The sequence below is a fragment of the Lutra lutra genome, chromosome 1 (genome assembly GCF_902655055.1).
Source record: "Lutra lutra chromosome 1, mLutLut1.2, whole genome shotgun sequence".
Classification (NCBI taxonomy): Eukaryota; Metazoa; Chordata; class Mammalia; order Carnivora; family Mustelidae; genus Lutra; species Lutra lutra.
Genome location: NC_062278.1, coordinates 119,289,469 through 119,301,631, shown reverse-complemented (window position 1 = coordinate 119,301,631; position 12,163 = coordinate 119,289,469). Strand labels below are relative to the sequence as shown.

General features: G+C 44.9%; 1 protein-coding gene across 1 annotated transcript in view; it reads left to right on the top strand.

Annotated features, from left to right (window-relative positions):
- The first annotated feature begins 277 nt into the window (after positions 1 to 277).
- The window catches only part of NRROS (negative regulator of reactive oxygen species), a 28,881-nt gene continuing 16,995 nt past the window's right edge, over positions 278 to 12,163 (top strand). Inside the window, exon 1 of the mRNA XM_047734051.1 lies at positions 278 to 460. The gene's annotated coding sequence lies outside the window, so the exon portion shown is untranslated. The remainder of the gene's footprint in view (positions 461 to 12,163) is intronic.

Genomic DNA, 12,163 nt, shown 5'->3' with positions numbered 1-12,163 from the left:
AGAAGGCAAGTGGGTGTGGGAATGGGTCAAACAGGCGATGGGAATTAAGGAGTGCACGTATTGTGATGAACAGCAGGTGATTGAAATAAAACTTAAGAAAATCTCTAAGGCAAGAAAGCCTGGGAGCCTTGGTTAGGACGGCTGGGAGATCCTAAGTCACCAGCCTCCTGGGTCACCTGCAGGCGCCCCGGGGCCCTGCGTCTCTCCGGCCGTCCCCCCTCCCATCCCCCTGCCACCGCTAGCAGTTCCCTCTAAGATGCCTGCTCTCCGCGAGTGCTGAGTCGCTGAGCGCCTCGCTCTCCATGTGACTACAGTTTCCGTCCGTTCCTTCCGCAAGTGCTAAAATAATCCGATGCCCCAGGGAGAGGAGGCAGCCCAGCCCCGCGCTCGGCTGCTCTCTAGGAGGCCGGAGACCCGGGAGAGGATGCGCCCCGCGGAGCCGCCTGGGCCTGCGGGAGCCGTGAGTATTTCCTGCGGGGCGGCCGTGCTGGGGTGGGCGAGCTCGGGCGCCGCCGGCTGATGGGAGGTCCGTGTCCGGGGCCCACAGCCTGGGACGGACGGGGAAGTTGTGGCTTGCTGCCTACGAATGCCACCGCTTTGCTGCTCACTTTGGGGGCCACCGCGCCGGGGAGGTGGAAAACCTCCCTCTGGGAGCACTTGAGCTGACAGAGGTGGTGTGGTGTAGTGAAAACAGTGGAGCCTTCAGATTCCTCTTTTGAGGGTTTGCGTCCTGGCGCTCGGGGGAGAATTTCTGAGCCTCAATTTCTTCATCTGTGAAATGGGAACAATGATGCTCCCTCCCTGGGCTGAGTGACTGCAGGTAATGAGACTATCTGTGAATACTGAGCCTGCTGAGTGCTTGGATCTCCCTTCCTCCCCCATAACGTGGTTTGAGAATCACCATTTCATAGATGAAGGCACGGAGACACGTATTTATGGCTGTCTTAGAGGGTAGGTGTGTTCAAGGCTTTGGGGATAGAACTTGAGCAAGACAGGCAGAGCCCCTTCCCCCAGTGTTTGTCCTTGGGAAGTTCTGTAGGGTTCTGTTACTTCTCCTCTCAGAGACAAACTAAACCTCGGGCCTCTGACCCCTTGTCCAGTACTCTTCCCAGCCCTGGTGGCCTCTCCATGTGGACCAGATTGTAGTGGGTTCAGCTGTATTCCCATGCCCTTAGGGGCTGACTTAAGTGAGGGGCCACTGACCAGGCTTCTCCGGAATGGCCTCAGAATGGGCTGCTGGCTCACTTTGCCCCAGAGAGAAGGTGGCCACGTGTCCAACCATGCCTGGGACTACAGGAGGCTGAACAGGTTCCTAAGAATGGAGTGCCTAGATAGGCCTGGTCGTGAGTGGTGCACTTCCAGGGGAACAGAGGAGACCCCACTGGAGGTTTCTTCACTTACGGGTACAGCCTGTAGGAGTCTGGATGGTAGAAACACTCACTACATAGGACCTGCCTTGTGAGATGGCGTGTGCCCCCTTCACCTACCCACTGTGCCACAAAAACTGCTTCTGTGGATGCCGATGGTTTGCTGGGTTTCACAGCCCCGAGACTTATTTCTTCTCCTCACACACCTATGGGTTTGTACGTGTTATGTCTGAGAGTTCCTAGAGGTGATTTTAGGGAATCGTGGGCCAAGAAAAAAAAAAAAGTGGAACAAAACAAGACTTTGATTCTTGCCTTTAGATTAAAACAAAACAAAACAAAACAAAGCCAGTTTCATAAAGAAGTTGCTTTCATCTAGTGGGTCCCCTCATAGGATCTTCATGAAAACTCATATACACCCACTTAGTGCTTACACCTGTCGTCCAAGAGCAGGAAGCTCCCAGACAGAGAGCAGGGCCTGGAGTCTTTGGCCTTGGGCCTGTGTTGGGAATGCATTGACCTCTGTCTGTCCTTGGCTTCTTTCTTCATCACAGAAGAGCGATGCCAATACCAATTATGATCTTCGTTCTGGCCGCAGTGTATAACGAGACTCTTGGATGGACAACTGGATGTGCCTCACACTGTCCTCAGACCCACATTACAACCACATAAGTTAGAGGACAGTGGGCTTTCAACCATGGCTGAAAAACATGATCTTTCTCAGGGGATACTGTATGTTTAGTGATGCTTACTGACAGGTCTGCATATTCATGACAAATATTTTTTGAACTTCTTTTTATACACCTTTCCCACCCCTCAAACTATTCTTCTCAACATCACTGAACAAACATTACATGCTCAGTGTGTGGGGGCTTCTGGGCTAGGCTAGGTGAGGTTCTCTGAATGCTCCCAGAGGTGAAGACAAGTGGTAAAGGACACTGGTATTTAGATCTTAACAAGCTTCACAAGCCACTGTAAACATGAGTTCTGGGGTCTTTTAGTTGCAAATGACAAAAATCCAACTCAGCCTGGTTTCAGGGAAAAAAAAAAAAGTATTAAATAACTAAAAAGTCTTTGTGTAAAAGCTTCAGGCATGGCTGGATCCAGGTGCTCAAACATGGCCAGCTTTGCTTTTTTTCTGTTATTAGGCAGGTCCTAAAGCTGGTGGCAAAGATACTCCCATTCCTCTGTGAATTCAAAGAACTGGAGCTCCAAGCTTAGTTCCCACCAGTTTGGCATCTGGAGCAGGAACAGAAAGCCTCTTTTCCGGATAGTTTTAACAACAATCCTTCTGTTGATTCTCATGAACTTGTCATCTGTGATGTACCCATTGTAAGCCAATCACTGTGGCTAAGAAAATAGAGGGCTCTGATGGGCCCAGCCTGGTGGTTAGGCCTCTCCTTGGAGCCAGGGATTGAGGTCAAATGCAAACAAACATGGACTTCTTAAGAAAGGAAGGCGGTTGGTGGCATGACAATTTAAATGTACCTAACACTATTGAACTTTATGCTTGAAAATGGTTAAGATGGTAAATTTTATGTTATGTGTATTTTACAATTAAAAAAAAAAAAAAAAAAAAAAAGAAGGGCACCTGAGTGGTACGGTTAATCATCTGACTCTTGGTTTTGCCTTGTGTCATGATCTCAGGGTGCTGAGATGGAACCCTGTGTTGGGCTCTGCACCCTGCACAGAGTTGGTTTGGGACTCTCTTTCCCTCTCCCTCTGTCCCACCTCCTTGCTCACTTGCACATGCTCTCTCTCTCTCAAATAAATAATTTTTTAAAAGATTTTTATTTATTTGACAGAAAGAGATTGAGCATGAGCAAGGGGAGGGGCTGAGGGAGAGATTGAGCATGAGCAGGGGGGAGGGGCAGAGGGAGAGGGGGAAGGAGAAGAAGGCTCTCTGCTGAGCAGGGAGTCTGATGTGGGACTCGAACCCAGGACCTTGGGATTGTGACCTGAGCAGAAGGCAGACGCTTAACTGACTGAGCCACCCGGGTGCCCTCAAATAAATAATTTTCTAAAAAATCAAAGAAAGAGGGAAAGAAGGAAAGAAAGAAAGAAAAAAGAATGAAAGAAGGAAAGAAAAGAAAGGAAAAAGGAAGGGGTGATTTCCTCAAAGGGGAATTGAATTTCGCCAGAAGGCGAAATGATTGTGGGTGGGAAAAATCAACTGATGTCCAGAGTAAATGGAGTCAGGTGCTGAGACCAAACCACATGTGTCTTCTCACTTCAATGCATGAGTGATTTCAGACTGAACAAAGGGAATAAAGGAGGAAATAGAACCTCGTCATGTTCTCAGCAGCAAGGTGGGCAAGAGGAGCAGCGCTGGTACCTGTGATGGACTGAATGTGGCCACGAAGCCCTGTGAAGACACAGGGACACCCCACATCCAGACCAAATCCAAACATCACTGTGGGTCAGGGACTAGCTGCGTGTCCCAAGAGACTCTCTGCTGCGCCTCCAGGAAAGCAAAGAATCAGGAGGGAATTTCTCCACAGAAGTTAGCATTTGAGCACTGTCTTTTTACCTTGACTCTTGTCAAGCAGAACCTCAATGTCTGAGGCATCCTAGCACCCACAATGCCAGCAGGGGCTCATCTTGGGGTACACATCATGTTCTCCAGTAACCTCATGTCACTCCTTTTTATTTTATTTTTTTTAAAGATTTATTTGATGTCACTCCTTTTTAGATGTCAGGCTGGGTACTGGCTCCTTCTGGTCCTCCCTGTTGTTATTCCTCATCTGGTCCAGCTGCAGTCCCTTGGGTCTCGCCTGCCTTTCTGATGTTTCCTTGGGGGTCCCACCTAATGCCAGGTTCTCCCCCTCAGGTCATTCCATGGTTGGCCCTGGTTCACCTCCTTCAGCTTCATATACATTAATGGTTTCCCTATCGCTGCCCAGACTGACACTCTGAGACCTCCTCATGGGACTCTCCTGATGGCTTTACTCTTGTTTGAGGTTCTCGAGCTCTTTCTCCAAGACCTGAACTGAAGTTTCTGTTATATTTAGTAATAATGGCTTCTTATTTCCTTCTAACGGCCCAGATTTTTTCTAGGCTTTCTAACTCCTTTTGCAGAACTGTGAAGGCTCTCATATTTGTCACAAGTACACTCCAGGGCATTCACAGGTTACCTCATCCCCATAAAAGCCCCAGGGCCCCCATGAACACTGGAGGGTGCTGTTCAGAACATCAAACACTGCATGTGATGGGCACTGTCTAGTCAGAATGGACATTGTCCTTAAAAGCAGGGTCCTAGGCTCCTGGGTGGCTCAGTTGGTTAAGCAGCTGCCTTCGGCTCAGGTCATGATCCCAGCGTCCTGGGATCGAGTCCCACATCGGGCTCCTTGCTCGTCAGGGAGCCTACTTCTCCCTCTGCCTGCCATTCTGTCTGCCTGTGCTCGCTCTCTCCCTCTCTCTCTCTGACAAATAAATAAATAAAATCTTAAAAAAAAAAAAAAAAAGCAGGGTCCTAGGGTGCCTGGGTGGCTCAGTTGTTAAGCGTCTGCCTTTGGCTCAGGTCATGATCCCTGGGTCCTGGGATCCAGCCTCACATCGCGCTCCCTGCTCAACGGGTGGGTTGCCTGCTTCTCCCTTTCCCACTCCCCTGCTTGTGTGCCCTCTCTCAATGAGTGTGTCTCTCTCTGTCAAATAAATAAATAAAATCTAAAAAAAAAAAAAAAAAAAGAAGCAGTGTCCTAGGACCTCTGCCGGGGCAGAGGTTGCTAGATTGCTGGATCATTGGTTGCTGGGTCATTGTGGGGTCCTGGCAGGTCCAGGAGAGGGGCCTGGCTCATAGGATATCTATTTACCAACAAGTACAAACCTGTGCTCCTGCTGAACATTCACTCAACAAGCAGGTGTATTTCCAGCACCTTCTACTCGGTCCTGAACTCAGCTCCAGTTTTGGCTTTGCCGAACAATTATCTTTGCCCTTTCTGAGCCTTGAATTTCCTATCTGTAAAATGGAGATAATGTATTTGAACCTAGATGTTTGCACACCAATGTTCACAACAGCATTGTTCACAATGGTCAAAAGATGGAAGCAATCAAGTGTCCACTGATGGGTGAATGGACCAACACAGTGTGATCTGTACGTACAATGGAACATTATTCAGCCATAAAAAGGAATGAAGTTCTGGTATCTGCTACCACATGGAGGGACCTTGGAAACATTAGACTAAATGAACTAAGCGAGGTACAGAAGGACACGATATATGACGTGATATAGGATATATAACCCCCACTTATAGGAGGTACCTAGAATAGGTGAATGTTTAGGGAAACAAAGAATAGCAGCTGCCAGGAACTAAGGGGGCAGAGTGGGGGTGTTGAACAGAGAGCTACTGTTTAGTGGGCAGAGGTTCGCTTTGGGATGCTGCGAAAGTTCTGGAGAAGGACAATGGTGAAATTGCATGGCAATGTGAGTATGTTTAATGCTACTGAGTTGCACACTCAAAAAGGGTTAAAATGATGGATTCTATGCGTATTTTACCCCAGTAAAAACTAGAGGTAATACTGCCTAGTTTGTTGAAATGTTGCAGAGAGCTAAGTGAGATCAAGTGTCTGTAAGAAACCTTTGCAACCTCAAGTGCTGGTATTGCCATTAGTATCCAATAGCAGTAAGTTACAATCTCCTTGTTTTGGCTTTATCCAAGAATTCCTAAAAAAATCATTGTTATTTTGGGGAGGAAGGGTTTTTGTTTTTGTTTTTAAATCCAGTTACTCCCATTCTTCTGTGAATTCAAATAGATTTTAGAAAGGAAAAAAAAAACCCAGCCTTAGAACAAATAGCCACCTTGCCAGTACAATTTGAGGGATTTTGAAAAAGACAAAATGATCTCCCCTGCCATCCTGAAACTACACCGTGAAAACTTTATTACTTTTCACCATGACCTCTCTAAATACCCATTACAGAGCAGCACATAAAAGAGGGTTTCAGTCATTCACACTGCAGTGGCAGCTGCTTTCTTCCTAATTCTGGCTGAGGACACTAAGGCAGTGGTTATGAAATCTTATTTTTTTTTAAAGATTTTATTTATTTATTTGACAGAGAGAAATCACAAGTAGGCAGAGAGGCAGGCAGAGAGAGAGGAGGAAGCAGGCTCCCTGCTGAGCAGAAAGCCCGATGTGGGGCTCGAACCCAGGACCTGGGATCATGACCTGAGCCGAAGGCAGTGGCTTAACCCACTGAGCCACCCAGGCGCCCCTGAAATCTTATTTTTGATTTTAACAAGACAAACTTTCCCCCAAATAGCCTTTGCAATCTCAATTAAATGGAGATTAAATTAATTAAACTGATCCAGAAGATTGAACAAGGAGTAACTTTATTTTTAGTTATACCACTTGATATGCTTCCTAAAGTATTTAGGTGGAAGTATGCTGGCAACTACAATCTATTTCTTTTTTTTTTTTTAAGATTTTATTTATTATTTATTTGACAGAGAGAGATCACAAGTAGACAGAGATGCAGGCAGAGAGAGAGAGAGGGAAGCAGGCTCCCTGTCGAGCAGAGAGCCCGATGCGGGACTCGATCCCAGGACCCTGAGATCATGACCTGAGCCGAAGGCAGCGGCTTAACCCACTGAGCCACCCAGGCGCCCCGACTACAATCTATTTCTAAATGTGTCAAAAACTAAGGTGTATTGAAGGCTGGATAGAGGGATGGGTAGATGGAGAGCTGTGTGAAAAAAGCAAGTGTGGTAAAATGTTCAGAGTAGAAGCTAGGTGGTGGGTATACCAGCAAGCCCCATCAAATTCTTTCAACTTTGCTGTATGTTTAAAATGTTCATAATAAAATATTGGGGAAAAGTTAAATTACTAACAATACCTAGTAACTGTTCATATTCCTTTTCATGAACGTAAAATCAAATAATAAAAATTTTTTTAAAAACTTCTGTAAGAGCTACAACTTTCTGTACCAAATTTTATTATATGGATCATTGCCCAACTGAACTCTTAGGATATGATGAGAAGAAGACACATGCATTGGGCCATGTAGGATGAATAGGAGTTTGGCAGCTGGAGGAGACCAGAAAAAGGGCCTTTCCCACAGAGGAACCAGTGTGTGAAAATACATGATTTAGTCATGGATAGCAAATATCTGGGGGTGGCTGGGGCTTGCGGTATTGAGGTTGAGTTTTGCTGGATTCAGACGAGGTTTCAATTGCAGCTCTGACATTCTCTGGCTCCACAGCCTACACCTTTGTGAGCCTCAATTTACCATGTATGAAATGGAGATAACATTCACCTGCTAGGATTTTGTGAGGATCGTTATATGGAAAAACCCTGGAACGGCATCTATCCCAAGGTGAGCACTCGATCAACATTAACTGTTGCAACTGAGAGCCTGGGGAGCAAGCTGGGAGCTTGAATCCTAACCCACTGAGCTGGTCAGCCCTCCAGAATCTGTATCGTGTCGTTCCTCAGTTGGGCTCTTTCTCAAGAGAGCCAAGGTAGGAGGGGTGGCGGTAACGTTTCCACTCTGGGCCATAAGCCTTAGTTCTCACCTATAATCCCTTTCCTGCCCATAGTCTCCCACAGACTCTGGGTGGTCTCTCCACCTCTGAGTGTCCCCAGGTCCACACTCCACAGCTCAGATGGGAGACAGTACTGCCACTCCTCCGTCTTATTTTAATATCCACTCCCCTTTGGCACAAAGGAAATCTGCCTTCCCTTTAATTCTGATGCTACCTTGTCTTACTAATGAAGTCCACACGTTTCCTTACATTGACAACGTTTTCCACACACATTCTCTCATTCAGTCTTGACATGACCCTGTGAGATCAGCAAGATGACGGCCTCATTGTCACCCACGGCCCCACTGGAATGTGAGAGAGAACAAACCTGTGATACTGAAAGGAAATGATAGGTTTGAAACTGATGCATCTTTGGCTGGGTGCCTGTCCACAGAGATTATGTGGGGCTCTCATAAACAAGAGTGACAACATGTTCCCATCGCCAGCCCAGTAAGAGCAAGGTGTTGTCACCCCACTGGAAGCACATTTGTTTGCATTTTTTTTTTAAACCTGTGGCCGTGGAACAGGATGGAGTGAACTGACCTCTGTTCATTCTAAAGGGCTGACCCTGAGCACACAGAGAAGCCACTGACTCCTTTGTAGCCCCAGGAGACAAAGTCCGGCAGGATAGTGTTTAAGCAGCCTGCCACACACTGGCTGCCCAGTGTTGTCACTAGGGAAGAGCCCAAGCGAGGAAAATTGGGGTGGGGACCAGACATCTGTATTTTGAACCGTGCTTGGAAACCATGACACTGTGTCCCCTGTGGCACCTTGCCCATATCATCTCATCTCTCTGACCTGAGCATTCTCACCTCCAAAATACTGGTGGGCAGTGCCTTCAGAAATGCTACAGTTCTGAAAAATATGGTCGGTTACTAAATTTGAACGAACAGGCATGTGTCAGGACAGTCATGTGCAACAGATGAGTCCTTTCTCACAAATTCCTAGGGCCACACATCCAAGGAGGATGCCAGCAAATTCAAATGGTTACAACTCCTCGCTTATCTGTGCAGGCTGAGTGTGGGATCCAAGTCCTAGAAGCAAATAGGAAGGGTATTTGCACAACCAGCTGCTTACAAAGCAGGGGGCTCCCACCCAGGGTGTGGTTAAGCACAGGCAAGTCGATAACCTTTAACCTGCTAAGGATGACACTATAAATATGACAAAGACTATTTCTTGAACTTTCTTTGAAAACTTGCCTTATAACACAAACATGATTCCCATTTTCCTGCGGAGGAAATCAAGGCCAAGAAGTTGAATGATGTACTCAAGGTCAAGCCAGGCTTTGAACCTGTTCCATCTGTCCCCTTAGCCTGTGCTGCTTCTTTGCCCTTAGTAGCCACCTTCCCAGAAGCCAGACTGAGAACATGCAGCCCCAAATCTAAATCCCCTGGACTCCGAAAAAGAAAAATAATGTCTATAAAACAACTTACTTTGGTTATTAGTCAATGATATATTTTTCTTCCATTGACTCCAAATATGATAATTTTTAGCATGCTCACAGTAATTTCAATTCTAAGTACCTATAAGAAATTCTCTACTTTAGTGATATTTATTAGGCTCTGATTATAACGTATATTTTAATTAATAATAGATTGATTCCATTCTTCTAAAACTTGTCTTTTTTTTTTTTTAAGATTTTATTTATTTATTTGAGAGAGAGTGTGTACACACGAGGTAGGGGGTGGGGGGCAGAGGGAGAAGCAGGCTCCCGGCTGAGCAGGGAGCCTGATGCTGATGCAGGGCTCTGTCCCAGGACCCTGGGATCATGACCTCAGCCAAAGGCAGATGTGTAACTGACTGAGCCACCCAGGTGCCCCACAACTTGTCTTAATATAGTAATTAAAGTTGATCGTTGGAAAATCAGAAAACACAAAGAAGCAAAAATGCAGATATGGAAAAAGCAAATAGCAGGTGCAGTTCTGCCCACTGCTGAGATTCAGATGTGTACCTTTTTCAACTATTTCAACTTTTTCAACTATTTCCACCTTTTTCAGCTATTTTCCATACACATACATGAATGCACATTCCTTTAGCAAACTGGAGATTACACTATACATTCTATTTTGCATCTTCCTTTTTTCTTAATATTTTATTATGACCATCTTTCCATGTTGCTAAGTTTATTACCACTGAAGCATTTTTAATTGCAGCACAGTAGTCCCATCATATGGGTGTATCATAACATATTTAGCCAATCCATTCATTGTTGGACTTGTAGATGGTTTCCACTTATATTTTTTTATTTAAGATTTTATTTATTTACTTGATATATATAGAGAGAGATCACAAGTAGGCAGAGAGGCAGGCAGAGAGGGGGAAGCAGGCTCCAGTTGAGCAGAGAGCCGGACGCGGGGCTCCATCCCATGACCCTGAGATCATGACCCGAGCCGAAGGCAGAGGCTTAACCCACTGAGCCACCCAGGCATCCCTGGTTTCCACTTCTAAAATTTATTATTACTAATATTGCACTGAGTATCTCTGTAAAAGTAGTTTTACATACATTATAATTCCTTTGGATAAACCCCTAGGAGTGGAATTATTGAATCAAAAATAATCTACATTTTCAACACCTTCAATAAATTTTGTAAACTTGTCCTTTAGCAGTGCGCCCATTTTCTCTCCCATCTTCAGGGTCTAAGTTCTGGGGGCAAAGGGTCCTCAAAAGCCATTGTTTTAACAAGTTTAAGAGCCTATGTTTTAACAAGTTCATTATTAAGAGAAAAAGCCAGAGAAGCAAATTATGAAGTCAGAATTCACACGTCAAAATTCTAAATGCCATGTTACTCCAATCCTCAGTATGTAGGTTTTTATTTTTTTAATTTAAAAAAATTTTAAATTTATGTATTTGAGAGAGAGAGCACAAGTAGCAGAAGGAGAGGGAGAAGTAGATTCCCCACTGACCAGGGAAGCTGGATCCAAGCTGAAGTTGATCCCAGGATCCTGGGATCATTACCTGAGCCGAAGGCAGAGGCTCAATGACTGAGCCACCCAGGTGCCCCTGCCAGTTCTTTTTAGATATATTGGCCATCTGAACATTCTTTACGTAATATAGGAATGTACTAATACAGCCAAAGATCTACAACTTTTTTTTTTTAAAGATTTTATTTATCTATTTGAGAGAGACAGTGAGAGAGAGCGTTCTATCGGGCGGTGGGGAGGGATAGAGGCAGAGGGAGAAGCAGGTTCCCCCTGAGCAAGGAGCCTGATGCGGGGCTCCATCCCAGGACCATGGGATCATGACCTGAGCCAAAGGCAGATGCTTAACGACTGAGCCACCCAGTTCTTTACTTTTATAACTATTCTTCATTTTCTTTCACATATAATACCAAAATCAAGTTTAAAATATCTTTGGAATTAATAGTACACATTTTGGACATTTATCCAAAGAAGATGTAGAAATAAGTCAATAAACACATGTAAATGCTCCACATTGTTAGATGTTGCAGAAATGCAAATCAAAATCTCAAAGGGATAGCACTTCACACCTGCTGGGATGGTTGGAATAAAAATGACAGGAAATAACCAGTGTTGATGGGGACGAATTGGGACCCTCGTACATTGCCAGGGAGAATGTAAAATGGTGCAGGACCTGGAGAACAGTCTGGCATTTCTTCAAAAATCAAACAGAAGGATGACGCGTCCCAGCAATTTTATTCCCAGGGTGTATGCTCAAGAGAATTGAAAACATGGCCAGATAAAAACTTGAACATGGATGTCCATAGATGCATTATTCATAATAGGCAAAAGGTGGTAACAGTCCGATGTTCATCAGCTAGTGAATTCATGAGCAAATGTGGTAAATTTGGCCATATGATGGAATATTATGCAGCCACAAAAAGGAAGGAACTACTGACTGATTCATGCTTATAACATGGATGAAGTCTGAAAGCATTATGCTAAGTGAAAGAAGCCAGGCATAAAAAGCCATGTATTGTATGATCCAATGTACATAAAATGTCCAGAATAGGCAAATCCATAGAAACGGAAAGGAGATTAGTGGTTGCCAAGGGATGGGGGAAGTGACTGCTAATGGAAATAGGGCCTTGTTCTGGGGTAATACAGATGTTCTGGAATTAGATGGTGGTGATAACTATACAACTTTGTGACTATCCTAAATACCACTGAACTGTACACGTTTAATGTGTGAATTATATGGTATGTGAATTATGCCTTGTGGCTTATTTGTAGGGAAAGAGAGCACAAATTAAATTTTAAACTTTTTTAGACATTTTTTCTTAGATTTTCTCGATTTTTAAAGTATGCCTGTGGCTTATTTGT